Consider the following 23,243-nt stretch of genomic DNA (forward strand, 5'->3'; position numbering starts at 1 on the left):
GCAACTACTTCCTTGCCTCTTTTGTGGTTATATTACATAAATATTACTTCAAAGTGTGATCCACCAAAAATACCCATAGGGAGCAAGACGCAGGGTACCTCCCAGCTAAAGCATCAGTGGTAAACCATAATTTAACTGCAGTCATAGGTGTGGTCGGATTTCAGCTAAAAGTGTTATGTAGCTACAGATTTGGGATCCAATTCTGCAAACAGGATTTGTGGTGTTGTCAACCCTTGTCTTATTGAAATTCCTGCAGAATTGGGCCCTTAATGAAGCATTTGAATTGTGACTGGATTGGACTCTTTGGATGTGAACATGTGTTTTAGTTCAGTACTTTAATTGACAGCAGTTCTCATTTAGCCTTTTGTCTTTAAAGTGGTGTTCTAATGCATTTTAATTCAACCTGTGGCCAAAAGCTTGACTGATAACAGGTAGGCCTGCTGCAATGGGAGCTAACCTAAGAAAAAGGTGGTGTGCAGGGACCAGGTTAAGTACTGTCAATTCAAATGCCCTTGAAGAGCACAAGCTGTCTTGGTCATGAAGATTATGGTGATGGTGAGAGACATTGTTTAAAGAGGTATCTCTGGCCCAGACTTCTAAGGGCTTGTCTACACTGGCAATTTACAGCACTGCAACTTTCTTGCTCAGGGGTGGGAACCCCTGAAGCATAGCAAGTTTCAGTGCTGTAAAATGCCAGTGTAGACAGTGCACCAGCGCTGGGAGCTACGCCTCTTGTGGAAGTGGGTTTTTTTAGAGCGCTGGGAGAGAGCTCTCCCAGCATTCTGCCGTGCCACGGCAGTGCTTTAGCGTTGCCAGTGTAGACTAGCCCTAAGGGCCTTGAAGATCAAAAACAAGGACCTCGATTTGAACCCAGGAGCAAGTACAGAGCACTGGGGTAATGTGTTTTCCTCCCCTGAGTTGGCTAGAAAGTGGTCTGCCTTAGATTGTGCTATCTGGGACTTCTTCATGATATGCACAGTTAGCCCCTTGTACAGTGCATTGCAGTAATCAACCCTGGACGTGATAAATACATGGATCAGTGTGTCCGGGTCCACATCCCACAGGAATGGACATAACCTCCAGACTAACTGAAGATTGAAAAATACATTTGTGTCTGTTAGAACTGTATCAGTATTCAGGATTAGTACACAAGGAGTGTGAGACTGCCTTATCTTGATAAGAGGGTAGACTGCCCAACCAAAAAATTCCATACTCTCAGTTGATGGAGAAGCTATCACTTGGTGGGAGGGGAAAAAAACAAAACAAACAAAACAAAAACCCACACACAAAGAAAAACCACCCACAAAAGCAGCAAAAACCACAGATGCATTCAGCTAGGACCACTGTCAAGGTTGGGTTTTACTGGAGATAGGGAGGAGGGAAACAAGGGTTGATCCAACAACCTTGACAGTGTCCTTTTAGTTTAAAACAATTTTGCATAGATAAAAGAATTAGGAACTATTCAAAATGATTAGTGCTGTAATTAAAAAGAGCTGAATTACAGTCTGTTGTTCTTAGAGAAATGTGAACAGATGGTACATATGTTACAAAGATTTTAGTAAAACGAGGTGTCTAATTAGTTCACTGCTAATAGTACTTGCTTTACAGAATATATGACACTTGTGAATTAGATATCCGCAGGAATCAAGTAATTTTAATGTAGATGTATATTTTACCCTCGGGGTACTACTTTCTGAATTTGAGTGAGATTCTTGAGCTGAAGGAACATGATGCCCAAACTTCACACAGAAGTCTTATAAATAAATAAGGAGGGATTTTTTGGATACCTGGGGATGAAATACAACATTATAATAAAATACACTTTAAATGGTTGCTGCCATTTCAGGCACCAGATATTTATAATTATATTAAAAACGTCTTGGATTCTACATAACTGCTTTTACAAAACAACCATGGGGACTACATATAACTTAATGACCTTTCTATATTCAACTTTTATGATTTTATAAGCAACAGGAGAAAAATAGCCACAGTTTATCAATAAAGCTGAAAACATTCAGACACTACATTCAGTAGTAGTCATTCAGCAAGCACAAGAACCGAAAGTTATTTCACAAATCATGGGATATGTTGTCACCTGCATGAGACAGCCTGCAGAAAAAGAAATGCCACTGTAAATGCCATTTGGTTCATACAGTTTCCTGTGAATTGGCATGTTGGAAGTGGGTAGGAATAGGAGACAGGGAGTTCAGACCTCTAAATTCATGAATGCCCAGAGATGGGAAATCTCCTCCATCTCAGAGCATTTTGGACATCCATACAAAAGCACAGTGTCAGTACCCCAGGTTCCCATACCCGGAGCTGCACAGCTGTCTCAGGAATCATGCTCCCTTGTAGTCCCTACCCATGGGCTCCCTAAAACCAATTTCAAGAGAGGTGGGCCACTGTCTTACGGAGTCAGCATTATTTTATGTAAGGAAAACCCATGAGTTTTGAGGAAGGAACTGCGCTGCAGAGGGCGAACGATCTCTGACCCTACGGAGCAGAAAACCACATTGGGGCTTGGAATTAGGGGAAGTGCCCAGGAGCTGCTTATTGTTTCATGCCCCTATGGCACCCCACATGTATCTAGTCTTGCTAATCTCTGTTACTGTAATGGAGGGGCTAGGCTGTACTGACAACATTGAGTATGAGGATACATGGATAGAAAATACATGAACTCAGGCTATATTTGCTTGCGTTCCATTATAGACAGAGATCCCCCCCACCAAAATTGAACACTAGAAAAGAGAAAACTATAGGGAGACATTTGTAAGCACTTAAGAGGCCATTAAATCAATGATTACCAAGTAAGGTGCATCACTGTCCCTTTAACCACTAAAAGCAAAAAAATAAGCGCCACACAAATGTTTTTTCCCCTTCGTAGTCAAATGGTTTAATGTCCCCTTCCCAAAACAATGGGATGATAGAGCATGCATAAAACGAGTCTAAGACACATTTCTATCACTACGAAGGATCCAGCAATTTCTTGAACATATCTAAATGCTTTATAATTTACACTGGCAATTCATGAATTGCCAGAGAAAATATAAAAACAAACGGGTTAAAAACTTCACTGAGCTTCATCAAGTTATTTGGAGAGTTAGATCAGGTTTTCACACAGATTTTGCACCAATATAACGATCTTGATTAAAAAAAGATAAAAAATAATAATTAAAAAAACATCACACGAAACATTAAACAAACACTCAGTACCACTATGGATAAGGCCATACCATCATTTCTTGCCATTAAGGACTTGTCTAAACACAAAAAGTTGTACCACTGTAACACTATCAGTACAAGAGTGCTTACTATTGATGTAGCTTTTTCCAGTATGTGAAGAGGAATAAAATAATATATTAAGGCAGCTTACTACGGGCATAACTGCACAGTATGGGGGCGGAGGGAGGTGGGGTTGATTTAAAAAAAACCTCAGATGCCTAATTAAAATAATCATGAGTATTTTAATTAGGCATCTGAATTTTTTTTTAAAACCAAAAATAGGGATATGAATAGAGCCACTGAAATCAATGTGCTGAAAGTTACATGAGCCTATGTAGCTTGTTGAATCAGGGTTTTATTTATGAGAAATCACTTACCAGTAACATGAGGTGCTTCTACAGCCAGTGAGCTGCCCACAGCTCCTTTAATTATTCTTTACAAGAGGTGTTTTATTTGATTAAGATGTGCTTGAACTGCAAAGTTCAAGTATGTTCATATCAGTGTTTGATTTGGCACATTACAGAAAAGAATTAGCCACAAAAGTTGAACCTAGAGTCAATTCCAAACTGCCATGAAGCTCTCAGCACAGAACTCGCAGCCATGGGTGGGAGGAGGCTAAGATGACTTTAAGCACTGTCATGTTTCTGGGCTGCTAGAAGGCCAATATGGCAACTGGCACAATTTAGAGAACTGAAAGTTGCCTAAGTTGCAGCAGCCTGGCTCTGCTCCAGCCCGTTGCTCTGACCCACCTCTCCTATTCCATGGCTTCACCCCTAGCCTACGCATACACTGAAATTTGCAAGGGAGTACTCAGAATGACAGTCGCGGCTAGTTTTCTCAGTTCCTACAGCACCAAGGGAATTATCCCCTGCCTAAATTTGAGGCTTTTAGAGATTCCTCACCCTGCTCTGGTCCTTTTCAGGGACTGGAGTGAGGATGGGAAACTTGACTGTGGTGTCCAGCTTTAGGGATTAGCCAGTGTTTATTTTCAAATCTTCATAGGACTCCTTGAACCATTTCAGTTTGTCACTAACATCAAGGACATCGCCACATGTTAAAGAACCATATCTTGTAAACAATCTACCTTCCATACTTCACAAGAAATTCCGCTAACCCCTGCCCTTACGACTTTGAGGAATTGAAATGGACTGCCTGTTTTGTTGATTTTAGATATAATGGTGTTATTTTCTGACACACATGAACATTGATGGCTATCCTTGCACACTACTAGTTCCACTGCAGTGAGTGGGAAAGCAAAGATAAACATTGAGACCATGACAGTAACGATACTAGTAAAAATGCTTTGGATAATCCCTCTCACCTCACACTTTTTCAAAGAAAGATGAATATGCTGCTAGACTGTTCTCTTATCAGAGGCCCAATCTCCTGTCAACTGTGAAAACAGGATTATAAAGCCTAACTGGTAGCCTGTGATTCACTGCTATTATGACTGGAATTACAAGAGGAAGAAATAGCTACAGGACCTCATCCTGTGGCTACGGTTGAACATTTGCAAGTTTCAGTGTGTCCACTTTTTCAGCTGCAGTCAGTGTGTGTGTGTGTGTGTGTGTGTGTGTGTGTGTGTGTGTGTGTGTGTGTGTGTGTGTGTGTGTGTCTCTCTCTCTCTCTCACACACACACAAAACTAGTTCAGAGGCATAACATTTGGATCCTCCTCCAAACCAAAAATTAACATATGGCCCTACACAACTTGAATGTATACATTTAAAGCATGCCACCATCCATGTCTGGTGGTTTCCTCCACTTTACTTACTTACCTTACACACACCCTTACTGACTCCCTATACAGTAACAAAAATATATGCCGCAAGCAACATACAATTATTATATAAATCAATCTCTCACACAGGAAACTGCAACCGCAACCCTGCCTATTCAGCTCCAAAAAAACAGCTTAACGGGATCCCCGTTAAGTAGTACATTAACGGGAATGTACTACTGATAGTAGTAGTACATTCCATATCCTATCTGTGGGCCAGTTACTAGAAGGTAACATCATTCATGCACTACCTTGCCCACACAACATGCTAGCTGCCCTGTCTCCCACCAACTGGTAGATGGGTCGCTCATCTGCTATTGGTTGCATGATTTGCTCCCAAGGAAGAGCAGAGTACATCAAGAGCTGCAGTGGGAGGTAAGGCAGGTGAGAATGCAGAAAAACGGATCACTAGTTTCCTAAGGCCCTGGCTGCTTCTCTTCCTATTCCAGACAATACAAACAATTCTGCAGTGGAAGGGGATTTGCAACTCTCCTCACATTATCACAAAGTCTTGCATATTCATATATTTTGTTAGAGTCATAAATAGGATAAGAGGGACCAGGTAGTTTAGGAGATCTAGCCACCAAACCAAATGATGTGGGACTTACAATAGCTGGTTAGAGAACATTGAAGACATGATTGAAACTTCAAGTGAAATTAATGGACGTTAGACATCTTAATGCCTTTGAGGATCTGAGCCAAATGCATTATTTTTGTCTCAGCCACAGAAAAATCTTAAACACTATAATTGTTTACAGTTTAACTACAGCAATTCTGTTCCTTGATTTGCCAGTCGACTCGGGGCCAAGAGCCTTTGCTCTACTGAAAAGCAATAAAAAGACACTGTGTTATGTAATTGGATTTACATTATTACATCCCAATCCTCCAGAATTCTCCATGAAAACTGCAGCTTGACCATATAAGTGATTTGTAAGGCTTTGACATCCCACTATCTACTACATAAAGTTTAGTGGTAAATAAATTGCCTTGATAATGGAAACTACGATAAAATGGCACATAATCCTCAAATACCAAGGAATTAGGAGTCACAGAAAAAGGCATGCTGTCTTGCTGCTACATGCTGGCCACAAGTAGCTTATCAGAAAGGAAGATTAGAGTAAATAAAAGTTTAAATCCTATTGTCAATGCTTATTGGGTAAATCATGCCTTTGGGTCACAAAATATCATGTACCAAGGGTGAAATCCAGGAACCAATGCTGAGCTCAAACAAAGGGCTGTGCATTGGCTATCTGTATGATCTGAAGGGAAATCTAATCCTCCCTTCTGGGGCCACAGAAAAGATGCACAGCTGTTATCTCTATCTAGGCTCACATCACCGTTTCAGCTGCTCCCCATAAGGCTAATTCATTCTAATAGCCAAGATCCTTAATGGCCTTAACAAGGAACATACCCTGCAATGGAGAATTCTCTGAATGCCCACTCATCCCAAAATACTGACAAGCAGGGAGCTCCCATGGATCTTGACTCTGCCCCATGCAAGGCACACGTAGGCTATGTCTCCTCAAATCCCATCCCTCTTCGCACAAGGAACTACACTGGCTCTGCTGCCAGTGGGATTGCCACAACCATAGAAACGGAGCCTGGCTTTGGCAAGGGGGAAAAGTGTTCTGCCTAGTATTAACAAAGCTTCAGTTTGCATGGCTGCAAATAATTTCAGCCACACTTGCCATCCACAATTATTTCCATCCACTGTGTTATAAAGTTCTTCAGGAAGTGTAGTGATGCCACACTTCCTGTGCACTCCAGGTAGTCTTTTGGTTGTCCCTGTGACACATTTCTCAGTGAGATACTACATGATACCAGGAGTGGAAGGGACAGTGTTCTGGAAGAGCCAGTGAGAGAGGTAACCTCAAAATAGCTATTACAGAGCCTGTGTAACTTCAAGTAACTTCACCACAAGCCCTGAAAATCAGAGGAAAGGCTGACTATGCCAGGAAACAGTTCAAACAGCAATTTGAGCTGTATATGAAAGCCACAGGAGCAAGTAAACTGGAGGATAGCAAAAGATTGCTTTGCTCTTAACAGTAGCAGGCACAGAAGCCCTTGATGTACACCAGGGGTAGGCAACCTATGGCCTTCGGCACGCGAGCTGATTTTCAGTGGCATTCACACTGCCTGGGTCCTGGCCACTGGTCTGGGGGGCTCTGCATTTTAATTTAATTTTAAATGAAGCTTCTTAAACATTTTAAAAACCTTATTTACTTTACATACAACAATAGTTTAGTTATATATTATAGACTTATAGAAAGAGACCTTCTAAAAAAGTTAAAATGTATTACTGGTACGTGAAACCTTAAATTAGAGTGAATAAATGAAGACTCGGCACACCACTTCTGAAAGGTTGCCGACCCCTGATGTACACAATGCATTCTAGATGGGTAGTGCTGGTGGGGAGAGAGGGGAAGGCTTTGAAGGAATAATGAAAAATGTTTGAGGATCATTGTGTCCTTAGGAAGAGGGGAAACAAAAAGGTGTTACTCGTGATAGATGTGTGTTCAGGATGAGAACACAGACTGAAGGGGAAAACCATAAACGAAGGGATCACAGACTTAAAACTGAAAATTCAGTGAATGTGGAATATTGAAAGATGCTCTCATTAAAGTCAGATTGTCCTGTGGTGTAACAACAGCAACAAGAGCCTGAACAGTTACTAAGTGAGATGGATGACTAAGTGAGAAAGGGAAAAACACAGGTGCCAAGCAGCAAAACACCTAGCGAAATGCACAGAGCACATGACTTCCGCTAAACCAGCAAGGGAAAAGTTCACAGAAATTAAATTGCCAGAGGACAGAAACATGGAATGCCAGAAACAATGCCGGCAATGTGACAACCAGCATGAGTATAGGAAATTACCAGCATTTGGGCACATACATAGAAACTGTAATAAACCAAACCACTATGCAGAGAACAGCAGGAAAGTGTGCATTGGAGAGGAAGAGCTGTTCTAAAGCACAATAAGGGAAGAGGCTGAAAACTCAAAGAGGAGCTAATTTAAATGTGCACAAACAGAACTTGACACATACAAGACAGACACTGGGCACAAGTAAATGTAATAATAGTGACTGAAACAGAGAGATGTAAAGAGCTCCTAAAAAGAGAGGAGTCAAAACTTTCTAAGAAAGACAGTAATGGAGGAAGAAGAATTCCAGTGTCAAGAGAGTGCACACAGACATCTAATATAAAAAGTGAAATGATAAAACAAGAGCGCCTGGGATGCTATACAGAGACTGGCAACAAGTCTTGGGCTTACTCACGTGAGGTGCTTGGTCTCATTAAGATGTATATCAGAGTCAGAAAGACAAACTTAGAGCCAGATATCAAAGTATTAATAGCATCATTTGAAGATGCTACAGGGTCTAGCAGGTGTGAAAATGTAAATTCAAGATAATGATTTGGGGCAGCACTTCCACTGAGTTCAGGAATAACTGAAGTGTATGAAAATTGTGAGAGCTAATAACCCTAAACTGAATAAGGCCAAATTCAATTGCAAATAGCGGAAATAACATACTTGGGAGAGACACTGACCTCCCAGGGAGTCTTGCTTGATTAATCAAATATTCAGGCAATACTCAACATGCTGAGGCCTGAAGATAAAAAGGGAATTCGAAAGCTGTTAGGCATGTGAATCACATCAGTAAATTCATACTTAGCTCTACAGCTTGCACAACACACCTAAGATATCGCCTCCACTGTCCAAAAGAGCATGCGCTTGGATACCAAAGCAAGAAAGTACAATAGTTTAAAAGCATATTCTGACTTCAGCTCCAGTCCTGCAGTTTTTTGACTCACTAACAAATATCAAACTCTTCACAGATGCTTTGTAAGGAGGTCTAGAGGTGGTACTATTACAGTATCATGGAACTGATTGGTTGCCAGTCTCACACGCATGAAACTATGAAAGTCGCCAAGAAGATCTAGGCACAAATTGAAAAAGGAACACTAGGTCTGGCACACAGCTGTAAAAGTTTTCAAGACTTTTTTTAAATGGTCCTAGCTTCAAAGCAGAAACTGATCACAAACTACTGATTGCTATACACAAAGAGAATTGGAGAAGCCTCACCAATGATACTTTTGAAAATACAAAAATGTATGACATGATCCTGGAGTCCCAACCTGGGCCTGTTTAGTATTAGCAGAACACTCAGTATACAGCCTGATGATCAAGAACAAGCAACAAACATACACGTGAACATGATAAAAGCATCACATACTGCATCTCCAGGCACATAGGATGACTTGGTGACAGAAACAGCTAAAGATGAATTGGTACAAGAGATAAGTAAAGGAAGGAAAAAACACCCCAACACTTCCCACTTGCATATTCCTACTATAGAAATGAGCTTTCAGTCATCTCAGGAGTGCTCTAAAGGGAACACAGCTTATGGTTCCCACAGTGAGAAGAAAGAAAATATTGGAATGAACATCGAGGCCTCTAGGAATGACCAATTCAAAAAGGAGAACTAGAGAAGTTGTATTATAGCCACAGATGAATAGTAATATTAAAGAAATGGCAAGCAGGTGTGGACCATATAAGTAGCACAGAGATTCCCAGCAGTGCTACCATGAAAATAACTCACAACTCTATGGTACAAAGTTGGAAATGACATGTTCAGCTCGGGAAGACCTGATCACCTACCTGGCAATAATGGACTACTTTCCCATAAGCAGTCACACTTAAAGATACCACAGCAGCAACAATTATCAGGCACATTAAATCTTCATTTGCATGTCATGGAATTCCAAGGACTGTAATAACTGATCCTGGAGTTAGCTAAAATGGACAACTTTCATCATGAGACATTTAGTCCCAGATATCCTCAAGTCAACAGATTAACTGAATGTGGAGTACTTACCCTGAAGAACTTGCTTGAAAAACGAATGCAAGAGAAGATCCATACTTAGCACTTGTCAGATATACAGCTACAGCACTGCAGTGGAAAGTCACTTGCTGAACTTCTTTACAACAGACATATAAGTGCTTAATTACGATATGGGTCAAAACACAAATGACGACTAAGAAGAATGAGGAAAAGATGGGGAAAGTACAATCAGACAAAATATTATAATAAAGGACCTCTTTCTCAGTTAAAAACCAGACTTGTTGGGGAATGGGAACTAGATTTGCCCCAAGTCATAAAAACTTTAATGTAGAACAACTAAAGGATTGACCATCAGAGATATTCCTCCCGACATCCATGCTTTATTGTCAGTTATAGTGAAGATCACTGAAAGTACTAATTTGAAGACAATCAATCAATGTAATGCAGATTGTCTTGACTGTACTAACAAAAACTTTTGAACCTGTCCATAGCAATATAAATAAGAACAGGAACACATACACAGTGTACAGCTGACCAACATTTTCTGAAGCATTAGCAAAATCTCATTAAAACAAAGTCTGTCATACTGTAATCTAGAACTGGAACATCAAATGATGTAATAAAACTCAGGAATGTTTCCCTGTTCCTGGAGGCCTGTTTATGAGCAAATTTCTCCCTGCAAAGGAGACTTTCAAAATTATTCCTGAAACTCAACCCACATTTGTGCAGTGTGAACTTTTTAAAAGGTAAAAAGCATGATTGGCAAACTAGCATTTTCTTCTAAATCTGTGAAAAGTGAAAATCTGTTACTTATTTGATTAGCTACTGCTCAATGAACTGGGCCCAATGTTAAAAGAAATGCATTTCTGAAAATGGCAGAACAAGTTGGTTTGCTATAAAATATGGGAACACTACTGAAACAGTGGGATAACTGCACACAACATACTTCCAGTTCATTACTGAGGCATGGCTACACCAACTTGAGCTTTACACCATCTACTTGCATCAGTAAAGTTATGTTTTCCATTTATGTAAAGGTGTTTGTATGTTCAAAATATAAGGAAAAACATTAATGGTATTTCAGAAGAGAACACTGGGAATTTCAGGAAGCCCATACAGATGTGCACTGAAAATATAATCATGAAAAATTGGTAGGGAGTATGGTCCAATGCTCAGAACTGGGCACTGGGGGACAGGACTCTCATTCTATTTCTGGCCCATCTATTCAAATGCTGTGTGACTTTCAGCAACTCAGTTAACCTCTCTATGCCTCAGTTTATTTATGAAGATGGGGATACTACTATTAACTTACTTTAGAGATGTTGTCATCATTATTTCCAGTAATACCTGTGGTGTGCTTGGTGCTTTTCAGATCAGAAGGCAAAAAAAAAAAATCACTGCCTTTAGGAGCTAACACTAAAGACAGAGACAGAGGGTAGTGGGACAGGCATGTGCCCTGTTTCGAGTTTATCAAAAAGGTAGCAGCAAGCTACTTTCAACAACAATCTTTGTCAACAGCCTAAACATTTCACAGATGGCAGTACTGGTTTCACTGTTAGATCTGAAAGTCTTGGACAGAAGATAGATCCAACAGTATTAATGGAGTCAAAGGGGTCAAAAAGATTCTACCTCTAGTAAGTTACAGCAATTTATGAGCCCTACTGCTTCTTAGGGGACCCAATGAGACAAAGATGCTCCTAGGAACACAAGTTCTGGTGTCTCATACTTAAGGGCATAGAGGTGATGGAGAGCCTTTTCCAAATCCATGGTGGGACTCACCTCGAGTATTTTCCACACCTACAGCATTCCTTTTAGTTGGACTTTATTTACTCAGCGAGGTGCAGAAGGAAGCTGCATTGACTCAGATTTTGACAGTTTCCCTGGTGGCATTACTAGCACAGGCCTTGAGGCCAAGAGCTGATATCTAAAGGAACTGTACAGCAAATGAAGATTTCACTGGCGTCTGTCCCCATACTGGAGATTGTTTTAAAGGGAAAAAAGATTTTTTTCCTCCCTCTAGTCATTTGGTGCCTCTTATGATCTGCTGAAGCCCAGACCATTCTCCTATTGTTAATTTGCCAGAGATTAATTTCCCAAATATTCTATGCAACACCTCAAAAGTGAGCTTTCACACTAAATCTCAAATATCAAATGAAGTTTATTAAAAAGAAGTTTCTAGGACTGATTTTCAGACAAGTGGCAAAAGAGCATTAGATAAAATTTCATGACTAACACCTATTGGTTTTAATCCAGTATCTCAAAAATGGGTGGCTAGAACCAGGGCCGGCTCTAGGAATTGCGCCGCCCCAAGCAGGGCGGCACGCCGTAGGGGGCGCTCTGGCGGTCGCCGGTCCCGCAGCTCCGGTGGACCTCCCGCAGGCACGCCTGCGGATGCTCCACCGAAGCCGCGGGACCAGCGGACCCTCCGCAGGGACGCCTGCGGGAGGTCCACCGGAGCCGCCTGCCGCCCTCCCGTGGCACGCCGCCCCAAGCATGCGCTTGGCGCGCTGGGGTCTGGAGCCGGCCCTGGCTAGAACCCTCAAAGTTGAGCAAAGTGTCTGCAAACACACACATTTGACATAATTTTTAAAAGGATCTGGGAGAGGCTGGGGAAAGGGCAAAATCAATTTTCTAATGGAAAGCATCTCAACCTTAACTATAACAGGCTACTACATTTTAATAATGAGAAGTTGAAGGATGCAGTATGTTAACAGAGATTCTACATTTAGGACTCTGGGTTCTATAGCCCATGAGGGAAATGAAGCTATAACACAACAGTAAATCTCTTCTCAAAGGAGTAAGGAATAATAAGATGAAGTGGTAGAGACATCTCAATCTTACACCATAAGACAGGCTCCTTGCTGCTGATGCAGGACAACTACACAGCAAACACAAAAAAATGCAAGAAAGTGCAAAATGAATTTGATCATTAGACTCCTGAAATAATCCACACTGTATCCCTATCAATATTGTGATATTTGAATAAAAGTTTGTCTTTCCTGAAAAGTTTAGAGAGCAGTAACCTAAAGTATAGTCCAATGAAGGATTCTTTCCCTCTCCATTGCTGAGTTTGCATTATTGCTGAGTTAATGACACACAGAATTACAGAGATGAATGGAAGTTATTGACCTGCACTCATCAGTTTGCTGAGAATGCAATTAATGTCCCAAGAATTCATACTACACTTGAATGGTTCACTACAGCTCAAAACCTGAGTGAAGTATCTGAATTAAATTTAGGTAGTGGCATGATTGTCAGTTTGAACAGTTCAAGCTTATCAGAGCATTTACATGTAAAAGCTTGGGTAAGCTTGAATCAGCAATTTTTGCCATGCATTACAATTTAACAAAACACTTAGATTGCTTTGAAATAATCCCAGTTGGTTAAAGCCTAAAAAACAATGTCATACACAGCACTAAAACAAAACAACAGCTATTGTCTTCCTATTACATGTTTGTTATAAACCTGTGATATGAATGATCTTAGGAAACATCCAATGGAGGATCGAACAATTTCATCATGCACAGAAAAGAACAATGCTGATGAATTTATCAGCAATTTTTAATCAATGTTTTTTCATGGGATATGTCAGCAGTGACATTTTGCTAGACCTGCATCTCTCCCTATTATCCAGTTGATTTGGATTTTAGGTTTCAAAATAAAAGCCATACAGCATGTGATAATAATGGGCAGTTTCATGTGACTGACTAGAGAACAATGTTTGTGTATTGTGGGCCACATACTGAGGTGCTTACTCTGTTTTTACTTAGACCCAGATCCTTTAAAATATTTAGGTGCCTAATGCTCTTTGAAATCAATGGAAGTTAGGTGCTTAAGTACTTCTTCAGGAAGAAAGGGAAAGGTCACATAGATGTAAGTGAAATCAAAGCATTGGTTGTAATCAAAGGTTGTAGTAGATATAGACCTAGTTGCAGTATACATATATGAAATCATGGGTCAAAGACTGGATGGACTATTGCAGAACATCCAGAAGCTATATCTGTGACAAACCATATAATATGCCTGCCTGCTAGATAAGGCAAACTGACATGATCACATCACACCAGTACACTCCGCTCTGTGCTGGTTACCAGTTAAACACCACATGCGTTACATTGTTTGATATCAACTGGACCTTATCTAAACTAGGGAAAAAAATTAAAAGGTTTTGCTGAGGTTTCTGGTTTTGTTTTTTAAAAAAAAATAGCTAATGTGTTTTAATTAAGAACTATTTAAATGTGTTCCCATCTACTGTAGACAAGCTTTAATATTTTTATAGACATATTTTCTGGTCATGGTCAACCGTAAGAGAGGTATGTTTTGAAGCAGTCCCCTATGGTAGACTATGACCAGCTAGCACATTTTAAAGATGCTAAAATCTGTCTACACTAGATGCTAACACCTACCAGTATTTCCCTTCCATTTCCTTAGCCCTTGTCTCCTCCGTTGTCAACTACCATCTCTTTTTTTCGCCCCCTTCTTGCTTATCTCTGGTTTCATTCCGCCCTTCCTTTCCCCTTTCCTCCTTGGATTACATCCCAAAGCATACTGTTGCTGGTACCTTTCAAGGTACACCTTCTCATTGCTGTTTGAGCACTTAAAAAAAATCTTACCTTCTGATTAGTGGAAATATGGTGCTGGTCAAAAATAGGCTTTACATCCACTATTTTAAAGTACAAGCTTGCTGGTGACTCTTATCCATGCAAAAACAACTGCTTTTGAATCCTGTGGCACCTTATAGACTAACAGACGTTTTGCAGCATGAGCTTTCGTGGGTGAATCCGAAGTCTTGCATCCGAAGAAGTGGGTATTCACCCACGAAAGCTCATGCTGCAAAACGTCTGTTAGTCTATAAGGTGCCACAGGATTCTTTGCTGCTTTTACAGAACCAGACTAACATGGCTACCCCTCTGATAACTGCTTTTGAGAAGCATGAGCATCCATTCAATCTTTTTTTCTACGTTTGTAAAGTGCCAGATCCTGTGAGGTGCCCTGAGCTCTCACCGGAATCAACTGAAGCTGAGGATATACTGAGCACCTCCTGCCTCTAATCCATGGATTTATTTATTTAAAGTGGGTCTTTTCTGCAGGAAAGCAGACAATAAAAACAAAATCCCTGATTACCTGGGATTCTTGCTATCCATTCACAAACACAGCTATGGTATTTGGAAACCTGCCCATCTCTGCCTTACTGGAAGTCACTTCAGGAGGAAAAACAAATAATAGAATCATAGAATATCAGGGTTGGAAGGGACCCCAGGAGGTCATCTAGTCCAACCCCCTGCTCAAAGCAGGACCAATCCCCAGCTAAATTCTACTTTCAACCCACTTGTGTAACTTTTCAATGTGATGTTTCATCCACCACAAAGGCACTGAAAATATACTTGAAAGTCATATCAGTCTGCTGTAAAAGAATTCTTAGGTCTATTATAAAAATCATGGATTCCATCCTCCATCTTTTACTTACACATTAACTCCAATATGCGTGGATTAGAAACAACAATGATTTGGAATGGTGTCAATGGAATTGATACCATGGTGGCTTTCTTGGTATGTATTGTGCCTTCAGAACAATCCTATCTAAAGATGAAGCAAGTCATATAAATCCAGCAATAAAACTCCAAAGCTACTTGCCTTGAAATCTACTTTACAAAAACTGTACTGTAGCTGTTCATGTCAACTTGTAAAATTAAGGTTTAATGCTTACATTAGAGTTTAAGGACCCGATACTGAACATGTCAGTCCGTGGATGGGTTGCTGTGCCTGCAGAGATTCATTTAAGCCAATGGGGTTCCACGTGGATTCAGCAGTCCTCCTGTACACTGACAACCTAAATCAGGATTTAAATACATATAACTATCGTATAGCTTAGTTTTGATCAATCAAATCATATTTAGAAACTCTTAAGACCTGTGGACTCTTTTCAAGGGGAAAGGTTTGTTTTATTTGGGGGGGGGAGAAGGAGGTGGTGGGGTTGAATGTAAACATCCTTTACATTTCTCTTAGTTCTATTCCCCATTTTGAGAATCTCAGCTTTCTGCAATACCAAAGAACCAGTATCCACAAGGTTGTATGGCCTGGAAGACCAAATATAATTTTGATCACTGGGATCTTAAGAAAGGAAAGCTATAGGGCAAGATCTAATTACGGTGACAATAAACTCTAAAGTTACAAGATGGATGATAAGCAGAATAAATTGAAGGTTCAAAACATCCAGACTGTATATTGGATGATACTGGGGAGTGGAGAAATTTGGGGGATTTAGGAGATATTCAGATGTTCTGCAGCATTAGAATAGAGATTTTCTTTAGCATCAACTTTTACTGGACATTCTGAGACAAATTCAGCCCTTGTGAATTATATTACATGGAGCCGAGGGAGGCCAAAGAGCAGAGGTGGTCTGGGACAAGGAAAGGCTGGAAAGGAGGGAGCAAAAAGGATCAGGTTTTGTGAGGGACAGAATTAGAAAGGCCTGCAATCACTAGAGGATGCTCTCCTCAGAGCCCAGAATCAGGGGCGGCTCTAGCAATTTCGCCGCCCCAACCACGGCGGCACGCCGCGGGGGGCGCTCTGGCGGTCGCCGGTCCTGCGGCTCCGGTGGACCTCCTGCAGACGTGCCTGCAGAGGGTCCACTGGTCCCGCGGCTCCGGTGGAGCATCCGCAGGCACGCCTGCGGGAGGTCCACCGGAGCCGCGGGACGAGCGGACCCTCCGAAGGCACGCCTGCGGGAGGTCCACCGGAGCCGCCTGCCGCCCTCCCGGCGACCGGTGGAGCACCCCCCGCGGCGTTCCGCCCCAAGCACGCGCTTGGCGTGCTGGGGCCTGGAGCTGGCCCTGCCCAGAATAGAACTCAGGATTCCAGAGTCTCAGCAATCTTCTGTTGTCAGCAAAAAAGCTTGAAACCCACTGACAAAATATGTGCCTCATCTCTCTCTAGTGGCTGGCCAATGTGGAAGATGAGAAACTAAAACTGCTATCAGTTGTCCCTTAGCCCAAATGACAGATGTATGTGGTGAAAATAGAGCTTCCAACACTGGTTGTGAATAAGGTGGCAGTTAGTAGGGTTCCACATGATGGACATCCTGTTATTTTCAGGTGGCTTTGAAAAAAAAATAAAACTAGCAAACTACAAAAAATTACATTTTAAGATGTTAAGACTGCAAAGTATTCAAAAGTTAGGAAATGTCAGAATTAAGGCTGCCCGTTTAACCTTAATTCAGCCCCTTGTGAGTATAGCCTATGATACAGTCTTTAACTATGTGATCACATACTATTTTTTTTCCACAGAATCCCTGTCTCATTCAGTTTACTCTAAATGTTACATAGTCACATGTAGTAGATACAACCTATTAAACCCATACAGCACTGGTCCAGCTCCTGAACCACTCCTGAAACAACTGGCATATCTCTAAAGAGGGGGGAGGGATAGCTCAGTGGTTTGAGCATTGGCCTGCTAAACCCAAAGTTGTGAGTTCAATCCTTGAGGGGGCCACTTAGGAATCTGGCACAAAATCAGTACTTGGTCCTGCAGGTGAAGGCAGGGGACTGGACTCAATAACCTTTCAGGGTTCCTTCCAGTTTTATGAGATAGGTATATCTCCATATATTGTTATAAATGGAAATTAATGGCAACTTTTGAACAAACAATACACTCATCCACCCAAAAGCTTCTGAGTTAAAAAAAGTTACTGATGCATGCCTGAAATGCATATACAGTAAAAGAAATGAGGTCATTCTTGGGAGAAAAGAAAAATCTGCATTAATCAGAAGTAATGTACCTCAAGATCATCTTCTTTACTCCATAAAACATGAATGAATAGATGTGTCTCCTTTGTGACCCAAGGAGAAAGGCAAACTGGATTATACTAACCCAGTGACATAGGTATATGTCTTTATAGAGACTGTATCTAATGAGCCTGTGCCTGGCCTTAGCAGATTGTGCAATGGAGGATTAAGTTCCTATGCTCAAGAAATACAGGATCTACTTGCTCTTACTGCCCTCAGGACATAAGAGAATCTAAGGAGGCAGGACTATGTTCCCACACCCATTATATATGTATTCAATAGCACAGCACATCTCATGTTCACCAGAAGGGATTGCACCTTCAGACTATCCCTTGGAATACTGTTGTGCCATACCATCCTCTACCTCAAGGAGGGTTGTGTACAAAATATACAATCTGACCTCTCTATCTCATGGCATTATATATTGTTTAAAAGACTGAATATTAAAGAGCATTAACCTCAGTAACAGAAAATTTTATTGGCTCCAATCAAATTAAGCAAGATTGCTTTGAAGGCATGTGGAGCATATGAAAGCAAACATAACTCATTCGAAGTCACCATTACTTTCCTGGTTTAACAAGTACCTTGAAAAATAAGTGGTATCATCTTACCAAATAGTTACACTCCCTGGAGCAGTGAGGAACTGCCAAAACAGATGGGTACTACTCAGTTTAGAGTCTTCAGAATGAATTATATAGAACAGTTATAGAGAACAATGTTGATAAATACCCTTGCACACAGGGAGTAGCGAGTGGTATTCAATAAAGATGACAGGCATGTCTAAAAGATTTAAAAGAGTACGAAGGAAAAGCAGCACAGATTATTTTGACACTAATAACATTTAATGAGTCATAAAATCCAGCCTGAAAAATTATTTGTTCGGATCTGATTCACAAATGCATGCTATGTACAATGTGTCACAGTGTCATTCGTGGTTATGCATTTACAGTGCTGAAAGAAAACAAGCCTGATTTTTTGAGACATTATTACTCCTTTCTAGTAGCTGATAAAAAAACACCGTATTTATGCAACAAGTGACTTAAATTACTCATATCTTAAAACTCTTGCAGGCCAACCAATACCTTCCTCGTTAAGAATTAGAGCTGGTCAGAAATTTTCTGACAAAATGTTTTTCCATTGGAAAATGCTGATGCAAAAGAATCAAAATGTTCTGTGGGAACATGTTGATTTCATAGGAAACCAGGAAGGTATCAACCAGCTCACCCACTCAGAGCATCACAAGCCCACCTAGCTGGCTGACAGGGAGCTGGAAGCCTGGAAAGCCTTGGGAGCCTGAACTCCCAAGCTCCTGGGTCCTCAATACCTCAGACTGAGGCTACTGGCTCCCTGGCACCCCACCAGAACCAGGGTTCCCCTTTCCTCAGCATCCCAGAAGCCCTGAGAAACCAGGCAATAAGCAGCTCAAGGAACCTCAAAAATGTTCCAAAAAGATCTGAGCAAAATGCTGTTTAGAGTTTTTCTAAACAAACTTCTGGAATTCCCGGTTCACTGGAAAACTCCATTTGGTATTCCATTTCTGATTTTTTTTTATTTTATTTTTTTTTATTTCAGAATTTCCTGTTTAAACAAGTCTACTCACCACTAGGTGCCCCATTGTGGCCAGGCTTGGCATCGCAGATCTCTCACAGATAGATGATCCAGCACAGTGGCAGTTTCTTTGCCTGGTAATTCAGTCTTTCAAGCTGGGTCACCATCTTTAGTCCATCTCTTCTGGGATCCAGCTGTCCCAAACTAAAAGTACAAAACAAGTCCTTTCACCCTCTTTGGGGCTTGTCTTCAGCTGAGCCTGCAGCCACCTTGCTGGGCATGGTAACCCTTTCTATGGGCATGTAATCCCTCCTTCCTTGGAGCTAATAGGGGAACTCAGTCCCACCTTTGACTCCAGGCTCCAGACCAGGCCCCTGTACTGAACAGCTACATCTGCTCCTTTACCTTTGCTGTGGTTTTCCCTTGCCCACTTTCTATCTTGTCTCAAGTTTCCCCTCTGAGCCCCCAAGTAACTTCCTTGGCTAGTCAAGGTCTCTCCCGGGGCCTCCCTACATGGTAAGATTTTCCACTCACCCCTCCACACACAGGGTCTCTCCTTACCTGCAAAACTTCCCTTACTGTTCTGAGCTTCCTGCCTATTTCTCACACTGGCTCTTTCCCCAGCTGCACTTTATCACCTCTTAAGCCTGGGCTCTTTCTGGGGAATTTCCTATTCCCTCTCAGGTGGGGCTCATTCAATCAGATTGGCTTAGCCCCAGGCTCTCCAGCCCCTGGGGTAAGCCACCCTGTTACACTGTGGAACAGAAATCCAGTTTTTAGTCAACTCTATTAAAGACAAAATATACAAAGGGGCCTTTGTCACAGAGTCCCCGGGCGATGCTCTGGAACTGCTCTCCACAAAGCTCGTCAGGACTTTGGGGAGCCTCCTCTCCCTTGGAGTAGACTGTCTTCAGGGCAGGAAGCTTACACGGCTTCACCTCCTGGGTCTCTCCTTGGAGCATTCAGCATATGCCCCTCCGTGTGCTTCCTACAGCGAGTCCGCCCAGGTGGGGTCCTGGGGAAGCCAGAGGGTCCTGCACCCCCACTTCGCAGTCAGACGTGACTCTTAGCCAGCAAGTAAAACAGGTTTATTTAGATGACAGGAACACAGTCCAAATAATGTTTTGCTGGTACAGAGAACAGGACCCCCTTTAGTTAGGTCCATCTGGGGCCCCCAAGGAGGCCACAGCCCTGTTGGGAAGCCCAAGCCCTGTTGGGGCGCCTGTCTCCATTTTCCAGCCAGCTCCAAAACTGAAAAAACCCTCCAGCCTCTCATTCAGCCTCCCCTCAGCTCCTCCTCCAGGTTTTGTCCAGTTTCCTGGGCAGAGGTGTCACCTGGCCTCCAACCCCCCTCCTGGTTCTCAGATTACATGCTCAGGTATGCTCCCTTCCCCCAAGGCAAGCCGTCCCAGCACAACTCCCCTGCAACCTTCCTAGGTCAATACTCCCCATTCAGCATTCACATAACACATCAAGACTATTCCCACTTCATCACAGCCTTAATTTGGCTTCCATTTGTACAGGTAGTTTGTAGCATGCACAAAAGACCTTCACAGGCACTTTTCAAGCATTAACATCTACATGGAAGTTGATAGAGTCTAACAACTACCAAATAGAAGCTACTTTATGACAGTTGAACACTCCTTACTCCAGCAAAATCCATGATGTAGCCCAAGGGAATTTTGTCTGAGTAAAGAGTGTGGACTAGTGTCCTCAAATGCAACAAAATCTCCAGTAAAGAGCATGGAAACCATAACACTCTGCACTCATTCAGAAATACAGATTTCAAAATTAAGGAGGTGCTGAACCAAGCTGGGAGGAAATTGGGGTGAAATGTCCCTGGGCAAAGATATTATTTTGCTTCTGCATTTCTACAGAACAGTGTGAGAGGCCGGGGGGGGGGGGGGTTGAGGGGGTGTCATGGTCTTGTGAATGCAATTGAAACAAGTTCCGTGGCTAAAAAACAGGACTTTACAGGCTGAGATTAAAGTCTTAGGTAAGTTGGTGTCTATGGAAAGCACTGCAGCAAGGCAGGCTCTGCTCCTGCCTCTCTGCACCACAGACTCAGACTGTACTGGTAGCATATGGCCCATGCTGTGTATTTGAGTTCCATCCTTCAACATGCTTACAGACCTGTAAAACAGTCCATTTACAATATCCCCTGTGGTTTAGGCCATCTCCTCAGGATATGAGAGGAGCAAAAGTCTCCCTTCTCTGAGGCCTCTGAAAGGTTGCACTTAGCTAGCTTTGTTCCTCTCCCCCTAGCGCTTTGTTCCTGTGCCTCTTTAGTCCATCAGTCTAGTGGGATAATGTGCTCTTTATCTCACCCAGCTCACCAGCCTGATTATCTAATTACCTCAATCACCTTTCTCTGGGGGGGAACTAACTGGTGTCCCAGGCTCACCTCCCCTAAGGAGGTGTTATTCTCCCCAATAGGTCTGGTGTATTAGTAACTCAGGTGAAATGCAGATGCTAATTCACATTACCCCTGAACTGTTTCACTTTTCTGTTGCTGAAATAGGGTTGTGCTGATTTACACTCACATGATATGCAAAGATTTGCATACCCTCTTCAAAGATGTCCATGCTGATAGTCACTACAAAACTAAACTACAAAAACTAAAAACTAATCTCCCCCTACTGTTACTCACACCTTCTTGTCAACCATTTGAAATGGGCCACCCTGATTACCACTACAAAAATGATTTTCCTCTTGTTGATAATAGCCCACTTTAATTGAATTGTCTCATTAGAACTGACCCCCCACTTGGTAAGGCAACTCCCATCTTTTCATGTACTGTGTATATATATCTTCCTACGGTATTTTCCACTCCATGCATCTGATGAATTGGGGTTTAGCCCACGAAAGCTTATGCCCAAATAAATTTGTTAGTCTCTAAGGTGCCACAAGTACTCCTCATTGTTCATGCTGATAGTATTAGTTTAGTTCTAAAATAATGCTTACTTGTTAAAAATGCAAGGCACGTGTACAAAATCAGCATGCACAAAGTTTATTGGACACCTGGAAAGCATATTACCTAGGAGCTGTTATTTCTTGCAGCCCAATTAATAAGTGTTAATATCTGTCCTCATTCTTCATCTGAAAGGTTTAAACTGCAAATCGTGTTTACCATTTCACTTTTATATCGTTGGTATTGCAAGGTGCGGTCCCTGCAGGCAGAGCACAGGAAGGAGGTGAAGGATTTGACAGTCATTTTTGCTCAGACTTATATCTCTGAAAGAAAGCAATTCCCCTCTTTACTCAAATCATCCAGCATCTGATGTACAGTAGCTTTGAAAGAAGTGTCATGATTTATATTTTAAGTACTAAGGTAAACCCATCAGCGAATCAGCTGAGAAGTAAGATCCTCCCAGGATTCAGTGTGGACAGAAAAAAATTCTGGGATCAGGGTCATAGTTATTGTATTTGCTAAGCAATTATTAACTATTGCTTGGTGACACTAAATCCACATGTTGTTTAAACCACACAGTATAACACAAAGACATTCTAAACCCTCAAAATGGAAATGTTTTGACAATCTAACAAACTCCTAGGTTACCTATTCCAGCATTTTAAGGTAATTTTTTCAGTTCAATGGCCCCAAGTATCAACTATGGTAATATTAAGAAAGCATGTATTCTCTACATTTATTCTCCTCCAAGTTCTGTTTCCCAAGACCTTAAAAAAAATCTTTTATTTTACTTATTTCCAGTCAGTAGCAGGCAAGAAAAAAATGTTTCCAGTTTTTGATTGCCTCTAATTTTCAGACAAGCCCATGGGCTGACCTGCTAATTTACCCTCTATAGCGCTGTCTTGATTTGCTTCACTTAGTGGAAAATTGATTTTTAAAAATGTAGTCAGAGAATGAGGCTGCAGCACAGCTGATGCAGGTCTGCCAGTTTCTGTCTGATTTTAATGTGGCTCTGCCAGAGTGCAGAGGTCGGCTTACCCAATTGTATTACTGGGTCTAAGTTTGAACATGGCTTTCAGATAATATATTTAGAAGTAGCATGAGCTTTCGTGAGCTAAAGCTCACTTCTTCGGATGCATAGAATGGAACACACAG

At 41.7% G+C, this 23,243-nt stretch overlaps 1 long non-coding RNA gene across 1 annotated transcript in view; it reads right to left on the reverse strand.

The window, feature by feature from the left end:
* The window catches only part of LOC123372179, a 53,471-nt gene extending 33,599 nt beyond the window's left edge, over nt 1-19,872 (reverse strand). Inside the window, exons 1-3 of the long non-coding RNA XR_006580158.1 lie at nt 19,739-19,872; nt 19,230-19,381; nt 15,553-15,675 (exon numbers count right to left, since the gene is read on the reverse strand). This is a non-coding gene — a long non-coding RNA (uncharacterized LOC123372179). The remainder of the gene's footprint in view (nt 1-15,552; nt 15,676-19,229; nt 19,382-19,738) is intronic.
* Nucleotides 19,873-23,243: the final 3,371 nt, after the last annotated feature.

This window comes from Mauremys mutica, chromosome 6 (assembly GCF_020497125.1).
Source record: "Mauremys mutica isolate MM-2020 ecotype Southern chromosome 6, ASM2049712v1, whole genome shotgun sequence".
NCBI lineage: Eukaryota > Metazoa > Chordata > Testudines > Geoemydidae > Mauremys > Mauremys mutica.